This window comes from Podarcis muralis, chromosome W (genome assembly GCF_964188315.1).
Source record: "Podarcis muralis chromosome W, rPodMur119.hap1.1, whole genome shotgun sequence".
Lineage (NCBI taxonomy): Eukaryota > Metazoa > Chordata > Lepidosauria > Squamata > Lacertidae > Podarcis > Podarcis muralis.
Window position 1 is genome coordinate 26,891,566 of NC_135674.1, and position 14,961 is coordinate 26,906,526.

Sequence of the window (14,961 nt, forward strand, 5' to 3'; positions counted from 1 at the left end):
TTGAAAAATTGCAAGGAGCAACAGAAGAGAATCGTAAACTGGCAGGGGAAGCCGTTCAAATTGCAACAGCAGCTAAAAAAGAGGTTGAGGAAGTTAAAGCAGAAGTCAAGCCTCTGCACAAACAGGTAGGGGACCAACAAACCTACCTTTCCTTGGTGGAATTGAAAAATCGCCAGACCAACCTCAGGCTGAGGGCGGTGCCAGAAATCGAACAAGGAGATTTGATTGGATTTTTGACAACAGAGTTTTCAAAGTTTTGGGGCCTAAAAGAAGATAGTGACTTTAAAATAGTATCGGCTTTTCGATTGGGAAGATTGGTAAGAAAAGATAGATCAAGAGACTGCTTAATAGCTTTGAGATCAAGAGAAGAGAGAGACAAAATATTAGGCCTACATTTTAATAACTCAATTGAGATACAAGAGAAAAGGGTGGAAATTTACCGAGACATCCCTAAACAGTTACTGGATTTGAGAACCACCTATTCAGAATTGGCCAAGCTGTTGAGACTCAACACAATTCCTTATAGGTGGGAATTTCCACAAGGACTATCATTTACTTACAAACAGAAGAAGGTTAAAATAAGAACGCCAGAGGACCTACAAAAGTTCCAGCACGACCACGGAGAAGATCTCCAAAAAGAAGCAGCAGCCCATTGGCCTCTACCTAAACCAGGACCCATTCTGCCAGCAGGCGGAGGGACGCCTATACCCTCGGAACCAGAGGAAAAAGAAGACACACCGCTCTAGGTGTAACAGAATAGTTCAGGATGTCTCTGCAGCTACTAAGTTGGAATATAAATGGCGGAAATTCCCCGGAGAAAAGAAGGAGGCTATTTCATATATTGAAGAAAGAGCAATTGGACATTATTTGCTTACAAGAAACCCATGTAACCAGGCTCCACAGGAAAGTTTTGGTTAACAAAAGACTAGGCCAAGAGTTTATCTCTTCAGATAAGGTGAAGAAAAGAGGAGTGGTGATCTACGCTAAGGAGAGCCTGTCACCTAAATTTCTATTTAAAGATGAATATGGAAGAATTTTGGCAATTGAAATTCAGACTCAAGGAGAAAAAATATTGTTATTAGGAATTTATGCTCCAAATGACGGGAAATCGGAATTTTTCAAGAAGCTGCATGAGACTTTGTTGGACTATCTGGACTATGCTAACATCATAATGATGGGAGACATGAATGGAGTGGTGTCTACACATATGGATAAGTCTTACAACCAAAATTTAACATCAGACGGCAGATTGCCTAAAACTTTTTTTGAAATGACTGACAATCTGGATTTGATTGATATTTGGAGGACAAAGAACCCCCTAGGTAAAGAAGGCACTTTCTTCTCTGAGGCCCACCTGTCCTGGTCAAGGATCGACCAAATTTGGACCTCCAGGGGGCTGGCACCCAAGACCAAAAAGGTGGAAATCTGCCCAAAAACATGCTCCGACCACAACGCTCTGAAAATAGAACTCAGACTAACTCAACCCGGTTCCTTCAGATGGAGAATGAATGACACACTACTAAGAGATCAAGAGATTGTGAAGAAGGCCCAAAAAACATTAAAGGATTACTTTGAGATAAATCTGAACACTACAGTAGAAAAAAGAACAATCTGGGACGCAAGCAAAGCTGTTATGAGAGGGTTTCTGATACAACAGAATACAATTAAGAAGAAGCTCTGGAATGGAAAGAAAGATAAAATATTGGAGAAAATACGCCAGGGAGAGGAAAAATTGAGAACTAAACCAAAGTCAAAGGAACTGCTGAGAGAAATTAAATTCCATCAAGCAGAATATTCAAAATTGACTAACCAGGAGATTGAATGGAAAATAAAACAGATGAAGCAAAGATCTTTTGAATCAGCAAACAAATGCGGAAAGCTGCTAGCCTGGCAGCTGAAAAAAAGACAAAAGCTAAATACGATAACAAATCTAGAGATTGAAGGAAGGATGGTACAGAAACCAGAAGAAATTAGGAAGTGCTTCCACAGATATTTCAAAGAACTCTATACACAGGGGCCTCAGAAAGAATCTGAGATAGATCAATTTTTAAAGATAAATGGACTATCAAGAATAACTCAAGATAAAAGATCAATCTTGAACTCTATAATAACTACTCAGGAAATTGAAGGTGCCATTCAGAACATGCAACTAGGCAAATCTCCAGGCCCGGACGGGCTTACCTCCAAATACTACAAGACTTTGAAGGATTATTTGATACAACCTTTGTTGGAGGTATGCAACCAGATTTTGGATGGGAAGAGGGCACCAGAAACGTGGAAAGAAGCCTTCATCACATTGATACCTAAGACAGAATCTGAAAAGACTCAGCTCAAGAACTATCGCCCCATCTCACTCCTGAATGTGGATTACAAAATATTTGCAGACATTTTGGCAAGCAGACTTAAAAAAGTCTTAAATGAAGTAATTCACAAAGACCAAGCAGGCTTTCTCCCTGGTAGACATTTATATGAGAATACCAGAAACATCATTGATATTTTGGAACTTTTACAAACCAACATGAACACAAGGGCGGTGTTAATTTTTATTGATGCGGAGAAAGCATTTGACAATATATCTTGGAGGTTCATGAAGAAAAACTTGGAAGGGATGGGAGTGGGGCGGGGGTTTGAAAATGGGTTACGAGCAATTTATTCAGAGCAAAAGGCTAAATTAATAGTGAACAATGTGGTGACGGAGGAGTTTAAAATTGAAAAAGGGACACGACAAGGGTGCCCTCTATCCCCTCTTTTATTCATTTCAGTCCTGGAGGTGCTATTGAATATGATAAGGAAGGACCGGTTGGTACAAGGGATAGAGGTCGGAGTGAAACAATACAAATTGAAAGCCTTTGCAGATGATCTAGTTTTGACATTGCAGGAGCCAGAATCCAGTACAAAAAGAGCTCTTGAACTTATATCTGAGTTTGGTCGGGTGGCGGGATTTAAGTTGAACAAGCAAAAAACCAAGGTTTTGACCAAGAATTTGACACTTACAGAAACAGAGGGGTTTCAGAGAGAAACAGAACTGAATGTGGTAAAAAAAGTGAAATACCTAGGGATCTATTTGTCTTCCAAAAATTTGAATTTATTTAAGGACAACTATGAAAAATGTTGGTCGGAAGTTAAAAAGGATTTAGAAATTTGGTCAAGATTGAAACTTTCCTTGTTGGGAAGGATTGCAGCAATAAAAATGAATGTGTTGCCGAAAATGTTATTTTTGTTTCAAACCCTACAGATCGTGGACAGAGTGGAATGTTTTGGAAAATGGCAGAAGGATATATCTGTTGGGATACTGCCAGGGAGATAACGTCCATCTGGCCCCAAGCCGGCTGCCGGACATCCATCTGCCTCCCGTAGTCACGCAGTCACGCAGTATCATTTAGCGACACGAAGCCTTTGGATCCACATTCCTAGGCTGGTGCACACTCTTTCAGCAGACTCCACACAGCAAAAGATGCACAGCAGGAGAGTATATTTACAGTTTATTTAGCGTTGAACAGAACAAAGGGAAAACATGACCGTTCTGAGTCAGTGACTCCGACCGACTGAAATCGAAAGGAAACAGCAAGCATAAACATCCTGTGACTAGGACATGCGCAGACTCTGTGACTCTCAAAGCCTGCTCCCTCTTAAGGTGGAACGGAAATATCCTAACATCCTCCCCCTTTCCGTGTAACCTGTTGTACCTGTGGTTCACCCAATTGCAACCTCTGTGTGTAAACCTTAAGTTGTTCTTTGTTAACAACCTTAGACAACAGATCAGCAGGAATTTCATTTCCTGCCATGTAGGACACCCGAATCAGTCCTTTCTGAATACACTCTCTTGCACGATGTAGCTTAATCTGCAAGTACTTGGTTCTTTGCTTGCAACTCTCAGAGTTCAGCAAAGCCAAACACGATCTATTGTCTTGATACACTTGTATAGGACATTTCACAGAAACCCCGATGTCCTTAAACAGTTGCATCAACCATTCACAATCCATGAGTGAAAATGACAGAGCATTGAGTTCTGCTTCACAGGAACTTAGGCTCACTGTTGTTTGCTTCTTGCACAACCAGTCAAACAGGCAGTGGTTGTACATGTAGCATACTCCAGAAGTGCTTGTACCATCTGTGGTGTCACTTCCAAAACTTGCATCTGCAAAGATTTCAAGACCTCCAGTCTTCTGACTGGTGAACCTCAGCCTGTAGTGCATAGTCCCTTTCAAATAGCGGGCTATGCGCTTCAGAGCTTTCCAATCCTGAACCGTAGGATTGTTGGCATGTCTGCTAAGCAGATTACAGCTTACAGCTATGTCAGGTCTTGAACATCTGGCAATGAAATTCAGCTTGCCTAGAACGCATCTGTACAGCGTTGTGTCAGAAAACGCTTCAGCAGTACTATCTACCTGGTAACCTGTCACCATCGGTGTGTCTGCTGGGTTTGCATCAACCAAATTCAACCTGGTTAATACATCAGCAATTTTCTGTGTTTGGTGTACCAGAAAATTACCTGCTTGGTCCTTCTCCACCTGCAGAGAAAGATAGTTGGATACCTCACCAAGATCCTTCATGTCAAAGTGCTCCTTCAGCTGAGCTAGGGTGCTTTGATAGAAAGCCTGATTCTTCCAAAACATCAGAAGATCATCAACAAAACATAAACAATACAGTTTGTTTTGCCCCTCCTCCTTGACAAACACACATGGATCAGCTTTGCCCTGGTAAAAACCTAGAGAAAGCAATGTCTCAGTGAGTTTTGTGTTCCAACACCTGGCACTCTGCTTGAGACCATACAAGGATTTCCGCAATTTACAGACCATTCCCTTCTGTATCTCCATCCCATCTGGTGGAAGCATGAACAGCTCTTCGTTCAAAATCCCGTACAAAAAAACTGTATTAATGTCATGATGGGAAACATGCAGTTTCTCCTCCGCAGCGACCTTGAGCATCAGCCGAATGCTCTCATATTTGACAGTGGGTGAGTAGGTCTCGTGGTAATCCTGTCCTGGTACCTGTGAAAAACCTCTGGCAACCAATCTGGCTTTGTGTCTGACTACCTTGCCATTCTGGTCTGTCTTGGCCTTGAAGACCCATTTGCTGCCAACCAGTCTCATACCTGGGACTACCGGTACCAGCTCCCAAGTTTGGTTCCTGTTCAAGGAATCAACTTCAGCCTTCATGGCATTAAGCCAAGGCTCAGCATCTTTAGAGGTTAACTCCTGAACCTCTTTGAAGCTTGAAGGTTCCCACACCTTCTCTGAGCTACTAAGAACAGCAGTTGCTGTCTTAGCAAACTCATCAGCATATCTCTTAGGAGGTCTGCCTTTGGTCGCCCTTTCAGACCTACGTACTAGACGCAAGTCTTCTGGACTCATCTCCTCTTTCTTAGGAGAAAAATGACCAATGGTGAACAGTGGTTCTTCCAGTTCATTGTCAGACGCATCAGATGGTCTGACTGAGGCCTTTGCACTCTTGTAGTCTGCTGTGTCATCACTCTCACTGACATCAGCAGCAGCGCCGCCCACTGAACTGGAATCCGAACTCTGATCATCATCATCATCATCCTCATCATCATCATCCTCAGCAGCTTCCTCAGCTTTAGCTGCTTGCTTGACATCACCTTCATCCTCCTCTGGGTAACTCTGGAAAATTCCCACATTTTCCCCCCACTTAGGATTGTACTCAACACTCCTTGTGAACTTAATGGATTTGGAGTTAGTCATCCATACCCTGTATGCACCTTTTTCGTACCCCATGAACAAACCATGTGCCCCACGCTTCCCAAGCTTGTTGGTTTGTGGGGTGCGTACCCACATGTCAGAACCAAATATTCTCATGTGTTTGGTGTTGGGTTTCTTGCCAAACATCTTCTCATAGGGGGTACAACCAATGGGTGATGACAATCTGCGATTAACGGAGTAAACCAGATTCCCTAAAGCCTCCCCCCAAAACTTATCAGGGAGATTGGCATCATGCAACAAGGTTTTCATTCCTTGCAGCAATGTTTGATTTGCTCTCTCCGCAAGCCCATTCATCCATGGCGATCTGGGGGTTGACATGTCATGCTGGATTCCCTTCTCAGTCAGGAAAGCTTCAAACTGCTGAGAAGTGAATTCCCCGCCCCGATCGGTAAAAAGACAGGAAATACGTTTACCGTGAGCATTCTCCAACCAAGCACAGAATGCCTTAAACTTCGGAAACGCTTGCGATTTCTGTTCGAGCAAAAACACATGAATGTACCTAGAAAAAGAATCAATTAGAACCATGAAGAACCTTGCTCCTCCTAAAGAGGGCGTAAGTGGCCCAACCAGGTCTGCATGCACTAGCTGGTAGGGCTTGGAAGCCTGCCTGCTAGACTCTTTGCCTTTTGGAGCAACCTTCACCTTGTTCTCAGCACAAGATACACATTTCATGTGATATTTACAGGGTTTGATGTTCAAACCCTCAACCACCTCTGGCATCTTGGCCAGTGCCTTCCAAGAGAGGTGACCAAACCTTCGATGCGCTTCATGAATGCAACCTGCATGAAGAACTTTGTTAGTTTGTGCAACACAACAAGAATCAGCATTAGATACAACAGCAGTGTCATCATAAGTTATATGGAACAAACCATCCATAAACTTTGCATGCAAATAGTCCTCTTTGCCTTTACTGATGACACAGATGCTCCTCTTGAAGGAAATCTGAAAACCACGTCCAGTAAGCTGCGGGACGCTCAACAAATTGCTTGCAGCTCCAGGAACATACAGAACATTACTGATGGTTGTATGCAAACTTGCAAGTTTCACAGTCCCTTCTCCTGCAATTTGCAACGTCCTTCCATCAGCCAGGTGGATCTCACCTTCCTGAGGCTTGAAGGAGATAAAGAGGTGCCGATCCTTTGAGATGTGGCGGGTACAGCCCGAATCAACAACAAAGCTGCCTTTGGCTGTTGGAGCAGCCTTCACAGCAAGCAAACCCTTGTTTTCCACTGGCTTGGGCTTTTGCAGCTTGCCCCCCTGCTGCTCCTGGCCAGCAGACGTGCCTTTAGCCTTTGGTGAAGCTGTGCCAGCAAACATCGCTTTGTTTTTCCCTGGCGCGGGCTTTCCACCCCCCTTCTGCTTCGGGCCACCTGCAGGCTTTTTCTTTTGTTTATTTCCAGTCTTTGGACAAAACCTCTGAGTATGACCTTGGTTCCCACAGTTCCAGCACTTCACAGCTGCCAACGCTTTGGCTCCCCCTGGAGGCTGGAATGCTGTCCCACTTTGCTCCCCCTGAAGCGCACAAGCCGACTCAGCTGCATTCCTTCTATCATATTCGTTTTGCAAAGTCGCCAAGACCTTTGTAGCAGTGAGGTCTTGTGCTGGGAGGGTCGCCAGCTGACTTGCCACGGCATGATAGCTTTCATCCAGGGAGTCCAGGATGAGAATTGCAAACAGTGACTCAGGCATATTGAAACCTCTCTGAGTCAATTCCTGTCTGAGATGCTGCAAATGTAAAACGTGGGCTCTAAGATCTTCCCCTGGCTCTAAACGCTTCCTGTGCAGTTTTCTGAAATAAAGCAACACAGACCCAGCCTCTTGTCGGAGATGACAGGCTTTAAGCCCGTCCCACATCTCACGGGCAGTTGCCTTGCCAGCCAAGGTGATTAACTCTTCAGGAGCTACTGAGAGCAAAATTATCCCCATGGCTCTCGAATCCTGTGCTTTCCACTCATCTGTCACAGGGGCTGGGGGGTTCTCAGAAATGGTATTCCACACTCCAAGCCTTCTCATCTGGCCCTCACAGTACCTTGCCCAGGTCTGATAGTTGTGGCCATTTAGCTTCGGTGGACACGGAGCTACTTCTGAGGATTGTAAAAGATCCATCTCAGGTCTTTACGTGAGCCCAAGTCTTTATGCCTTCAAAGACTTATTATCTCGGCAGCCCATTAATCACGAACTCCCTGGCTTGGCTCCCAGGCCAATTAAGCCTTGCCGGAGTTCAAAGGCTCCTTGTTGAGGTAAACAGAAAAGCCTCCGCTCTCGCTGCTTTCGCTTTTCACATACCTCTCAAACGCAGTCTGTAGCAGCTTTACTCTCCTGTAGGTGCTGTGAATCTGGGCCCGAAACCTTGTTGTTGGGATACTGCCAGGGAGATAACGTCCATCTGGCCCCAAGCCGGCTGCCGGACATCCATCTGCCTCCCGTAGTCACGCAGTCACGCAGTATCATTTAGCGACACGAAGCCTTTGGATCCACATTCCTAGGCTGGTGCACACTCTTTCAGCAGACTCCACACAGCAAAAGATGCACAGCAGGAGAGTATATTTACAGTTTATTTAGCGTTGAACAGAACAAAGGGAAAACATGACCGTTCTGAGTCAGTGACTCCGACCGACTGAAATCGAAAGGAAACAGCAAGCATAAACATCCTGTGACTAGGACATGCGCAGACTCTGTGACTCTCAAAGCCTGCTCCCTCTTAAGGTGGAACGGAAATATCCTAACAATATCTAGGTTTGTCTGGCAGGGCAAAAAGCCCCGAATAAAGTATAAAATATTAACAGACTCAAAAGAAAGAGGGGGGTTTGCCCTGCCGGACATGAGATTGTATTATGAAGCTGCAGCCTTCTGCTGGCTGAAAGATTGGTTTTTGCTAGAAAACACTGATGTCCTAGATCTGGAAGGTTTTGATAATGCTTTTGGTTGGCACGCATACCTATGGTATGACAAGGTTAAAGTTCACAAATTGTTTAAAAGCCATATTGTCAGAAAAGCAATTTTTGCAGTCTGGACGAAATACAAAGACTTATTAGAGAGTAAAACACCGAGGTGGTTGTCACCGGTGGAGGCCAAGGCTGGAAAAAGACCCAATATGGAGGCCTACTGGCCGAAATATTGGGAATTAATTGAAAAAATTGGAGACAGTTGGAAGTTGCAGAGCCAGGATAAACTAAAAAACAAGGTGCGAGATTGGTTACATTATGCTCAAATGCAAGAGGTTTTTAAAATGGATAAAAAAGTTGGTTTCCAGGAGGAGAAATCGAAACTAGAGACAGAATTGTTAGAACCAAAGACCAAGATTTTATCTAGAATGTATAACTTGCTGCTTATGTGGAACACACAGGACGAGTTGGTTAAATCTGCTATGATAAAATGGGCACAGGATGTTGGACATAATATTATGTTTGAAGACTGGGAGAGGTTATGGAACACCGGAATGAAATTCACGGCATGCAGTGCCTTGAAGGAAAACATTATGAAAATGATATACCGGTGGTACATGACCCCAGTCAAGTTAGCTAAGATACATCACCTGTCTGACAATAAATGTTGGAAGTGTAAGGAAACAGAGGGGACTTTCTTCCATCTCTGGTGGACCTGCCCAAAAGTGAAGACCTTCTGGGAAATGATTTATAATGAATTGAAAAAGATATTTAGGTATACCTTTCCCAAGAAACCAGAGGCCTTCCTGCTGGGCATGGTGGACCAGAAATTGCCAAAGAAAGACAGAACCTTGTTTATGTACGCTAGCACAGCAGCAAGAATACTCATTGCTAAGAGCTGGAAGACACAAGATTTGCCCACGCTGGAGGAATGGCAGAAGCAGTTGATGGACTACATGGAGATAGCTGAACTGACCGGCAGAATCCGAGATTTGGATAAAGAAACAATTGAGGAGGACTGGAAAAAATTTAAAGACTATTTGCAAAAATACTACAAGCTGTATGAATCTTAAGATAGTGCATGATTAGGAAAAGTTATGCTTCTGCAATTATGATTAAGTAAATTGTAAAATAAGTGATAAAAGAGAAAAGGAGACAATTTGAATCGAACATGTTATGTTTATTTTAAAGGCATTGAATCTGAGATACAATATATCGAATTTGGGTACATAACATTGGAAAGCTACAATAAGGCATGAAATAAGGTAACAAAATGCTGACATTGTTAATTTAAATAACGCAGAATCGGAAGGGGTGGGGAAGTCCAAGTTGTTTTTGTTTGTTTTTGTTGTTAAAAAAAGGGAAAATTTGTTTCTTGCAATTATGTTATTTGTTTGTAACTTATAAAATTATGGAAAGAAACGCAATAAAAAATTTATAAAAAAAAAAAAAAAAAAAATAAGCCTTCTGTCTTCTGTGCGTCGATGTGCATAAATCAGGCTGTCACGCAGAGTTACTAAAACTAAAAGCACTTTATAGCAGAAACTATCCATTATCTAGCAGAGTACGGAACATCGTACAAACGTGTCTGTCCCAGACAAAAACAAAAGCAGAATAGAACAAAGGACTGAGACTCTCAGATGTGATGCAGAGTCTCTCCGCCCCACAGTAGGCAGGACGCACACTCTGAGCTGTTTAACCCTGTAAGCTCAGGTTCTCCTCACACCCCCTCTCGTCCTGCACTACTGTGGGCAAACAAGTATCACCACTTACCCCAACTCCAAACCACCACAGAACTCCCCATGATGCTGGAAGCTCAATGGTTTAGTAAAACCATCAGCCAAGTTATCGTGACTGGCACAATATTTCAGCCGTATCAAACCTGACTGAACACTTTGACATACACTCTGGAAAAGTATGTGTAGATGCTTGGTTCTGGCCTTAAACTGCCCAGATTCTGCTAGCTTCAGACAGGGTTGATTGTCTCCCCAAACAGTGATGGGCAAGCTACAATCCCCACAGATCTCTTGCACCAAGCATCTATAGAACTCCAGTTCTCGGCACAAATCTGACAGTGTGCTGAACTCAGCCTCAATAGAGAACAGCGCAACAAGACTTTGCTTCCGGGACTTCCACCCAACAAGAGATTTCCCAAACTTTATTACCACCCCGGATACGGACTTCCTGTCATCCAGATTTGCCCAGTCGCTGTCTGCCCAGAATGTGAGCTTCGTCTCACCTGCAGCTGACAGTTTGAGACTGAAGTCTTTGGTATCCTGCAGGTAACGCTTGATACCATGCCAGGCACTTACACTGGGCTTTGAAGCTTCCCTACTGAGCTGATTGGTAGCAAAAGCAATGTCCGGTCTGCTCCATTGGGACAGATACAACAGACTACCCAGAGCTGACTGAAAGAGCACAGTGTTCTCGAACTCAGCACGTTCTGCTTGCTGACTGTCCATCACATAGCTTGTCTCCATGGGTGTCCTAACCCCTGCACAATCAGACATTCTGAACTTCTCAAGCAACTGCTCTATCTTGCCTTTCTGACTGAGCAAGAAGCTACCATCCTCAGTTCTAGCTATCTCCACGCCCAGGTAGATCTTTACTGCACACAGGTTCTTGAGCTGAAACCGCTTCCCTAGCTCTTTGGCAAACTTCTGTACCTGTTTGTCTGCCCTTGCGGTGTAAATGATGTCATCAACAAAGATTAACACCATTTCCTGTGACTCTCTTGACCCTTTAAGGTACAGGCAGCTGTCAGCAAGACTCTTCCTGAAACCTAGCTTCTCTAAAGCTTCATTCAGGCACAAGTTCCAATTCCTGGCCGATTGTTTCAAACCGTAAATTGACTTGTGAAGTCTCCATACAGTACCTTGCTCATTGCCCTCAAACCCTGGAGGAGGAAGCATGTACAGATCCTCCTGGAGGTCTGAGTTCAAGTAGGCTACATCCACATCAAAGTGATGCACCAGCAAACCTCTTTGTGCAGCAACGGCTAAGAGCATGCGCAGAGTTTCACTTCTGGAAGTAGGAGCATATACCTCAGTATAATACAGCCCCTTCCGCTGCGTGAACTCTCTGGCTACTAGCCTAGCCTTGTACTGTGGTTCTCCAGTTGCTGTGGGTTTAAGACGGTAAACCCAGTGGCTATTCACGGCCTGTTTGCCCGCTGGCAACTTCGTGAGGGAGAACACACCTAGAGACTCCATTGAGCTCATCTTCTTTTGCATCGCCTCATGCCATTTCCTGGCTTCTTCTTCAGGCAGTTTCTGAACATCCTCGAAACTCTCAGGTTCACACTGTGCCATTCCAACCCACACGCTAGTGACTGCAAACCTTTCAGGAGGTTTCCCTTTCGTTGCCCTTGTTGAACGGCGCAACCCAACTTCAGATACCCCCTCTGACCCACTAGGGCCAGCCAGAACGTCCTTGGCATCAGAGAGCTCCCCCTCTGACTTGCTGCACCGTCTGGACTTCTCAGCTGACCTTATGGGAGAAGAAGGAGCACTGCTGTGTTCAAGCTTCACAGCCTTAGGAGAAGTTCTCCCTCTACCTGATCTGGGTCTGGACTCTGTGCCTCAACAGAAGGTTCAACCTCTTCCTCTTCTTCATCAGCAGAGTCAAGCAGACTCTCTGAAAGAATATCAGAGTTCTCATGCATGCGTGTCCAGCCACTCTGCTCACAGAATTCAGCACTGTTGCTGAGCAGAATTCTGGACTGATTCCCTGATGGATAGGCAAATCTCCACCCCTTGGTCCCTGGCTCATACCCACAGAAAATCATCTTTTGGGACCTAGGGCCACCCTTTCTGCGTTTGGCCTTTGGTATGAGGACCCAAGCCTCACAGCCAAAAACACAGAAGAAATGCACCTTGGGCTTCTTGCCGTGCAGCAGAAAATAGGGTGTGTCCCCTACCACTGAATTAAACGACCTGTTCAAGGTAAAATTGGCCCTCCGCCAAGACTCCCCCCAAAAGCGCTGTGGGAGCTCAGCATCAAACAGCAACGCTGCGGACATCTCCTGCAGCGTTCTGTTCCAGTGTTCTGCAACGTCATTCTGCTGGGGACTGTGTGGAGCTGTCAACCTGTGTTGAATTTCCTTCTGGTGGAAGAAACTTTGCAGCGCAGACCCGGTGAACTCTCCGCCACGGTCGCTCTGAAAGTTTCGCATGCGTGTGGAAAACTGCAGTTCCACTGCCGCAATCCAATTTTTGATTAGCGGCGCAGCCTCACTCTTGTGTTTAAGAGTGAACAGTCAGCCATTCCTTGAAAAATCATCTATCAGCACCAATGCAAATTTGGCCCCGCCCAGACTGGTTACTGACATCGGGCCACACAAATCTGCATGTACTAACTGAAAAGGCCTAGTGGTCATCCTTTCAGACCTTGGGTATGGGCACGTTTTCACCTTTGCGTGCTTACACGCTCTGCACTCAAGAAACTTAGCACAGGATTTCATTTTGCACCCCTCAGTGCATTCTGGGATCTTCTTCACGTAACCCCATGACACGTGAGCCATACGTCTATGCCAGAGATGAGCACACGCATCATGGACTGGAACATTGGCACATTACGCTTGAGCTGCCTCCGTGGCATCTGGACCTGCAAGAGAAGCTTCTAGCACAAACAGCCTATCTTTACATTCCACACTGACTAGTTGTTGCCTATCCCTGGAAATAGAACACATGTTATTCTCAAAACAGACTCTATAATTGTCAGCAACAAGAGCGGCGATGGATAGCAACGCACAGGACAGTCCAGGAACGACAAACGCCTGTATCAAATTCTGTAAGAAAGAACAAAACAGTGAGCCAGTCTGTGTCAGAGCACGCTTAGTCCCATCTGTCAAACAGACAGAGTTTCCAGAGACTACAGAGGTGCAGTTCCTCAGAAAACCACCAGAGGGCACGAGATGATGCAAAGCTCCTGAGTCAATCACAAAAAAACAGCACAGCGTCCTGTTCACAGCTCCAGATTCTTGCCATAGAAGCTGCTAAATGTTTATGTTCAGGGCCGTCTCTGCCAGCTGTCTTTGGCTTTTGCTTCCCACGTTTCAAAGAGCTCTTAATCTGGTTGCTCCGGGAGACAACCTTGGGCCCTTCCTGCACCTCCACTGGGCAGTCTCTCACGAGGTGGGAGGGAGAGCTATACCGATAACAGCGGCATGTAGAAAAAGCTCTCACAGCTTCTCCTCCAGCCATTCCTGCACTCACTGCACCCCCACCTTTGGGTGCACAGCCTGGGCCTGCATGCTCCCCAGTACTCTGGTTTCGGGCCTCTACATGACGTGGCCTCTCGGAGACAAAGCAGCAACTCCCAGCTGTATCTTCAGGAATGTGGCCTTCAGCCCCCACCGGGTCCTCGGCTTCCCCTCGGCCCTTGGCTCCTGCTGAGCTTTCACACAGACTCTTCAGCACCTGCCAGGCGGCCTGAGCAGTCTTGAGACCCTCCAGGTGGGGCAACAGCAAAGCATCCACACTTGCTCTCAGCATACAGAGCTCTCACTGCTCTCTCTGCTCTCTCTCTCTCTCTCTCTCTCTCTCTCTCTCAGCAGAGCAGCCTCCACGTCTGCTGCACCAGCTCCAGCAGCAGCTTTCATGGGTGGGGCCGGCTCCTTCTGGAATGGACTCCAGAGCCCTGTGGCCAAAAACAACTCCCGTGCTCTTCTGGCCCAGATTTCCCAGTTCTGGCTGTTGAGCTTCTCAAACGGGACATAATAAGATTCCTGGAGAGCAGCCATCTCCTCCCCCAGTCCTCCCTTGGGGCTCAGAAGTATTCACGCGTACCAGCCGGCTTCTGAGGAGAGGCCTCCAGTGACACTTTGCAGCACACAGCTTGCAGCCAGTGAGACCCCCTGCTTTCCTCCAGGCAGGGTCTCAGAGCTGGGCTTCCTTCTTCAGCAGCCAAAAGCTTTTCAGCACACAGCACATAAAAGCAGGCTTTCTCTGACAGCGTAAAAACTTCGGCTCCATAGCCTCTGAAAGTAATTTATTGCTCAGAGAGATAACAGTCCGGCGGGCTTTCCTTGCTGCGCCAGGCCTTCAAAGGCATTCCAAAGCTCTGAGCAAAAGCAGAGTCTAGCAGTGGTCAGAAAATAAGCCTCTGTCTTCTGTGTGTCGATATGCATAAATCAGGCTCTCACGCAGAGTTACTAAAACTAAAAGCACTTTATTTATAGCAGAAACTATCCATTATCTAGTAGAGTACGGAACATCGTACAAACGTGTCTGTCCCAGACAAAAACAAAAGCAGAATAGAACAAAGGACTGAGACTCTCGGATGTGACGCAGAGTCTCTCCACCCCACAGTAGGCAGGACGCACATTCTGAGCTGTTTAACCCTGTAAGCTCAGG

The 14,961-nt window shown here is 45.6% G+C and overlaps 1 protein-coding gene across 1 annotated transcript in view; it reads left to right on the forward strand.

Annotated features, from left to right (window-relative positions):
- The window catches only part of LOC144326432 (inositol polyphosphate 5-phosphatase OCRL-like), a 79,206-nt gene that overhangs the window by 14,161 nt on the left and 50,084 nt on the right, over positions 1-14,961 (forward strand). The gene's annotated exons all lie outside the window — the stretch shown is intronic.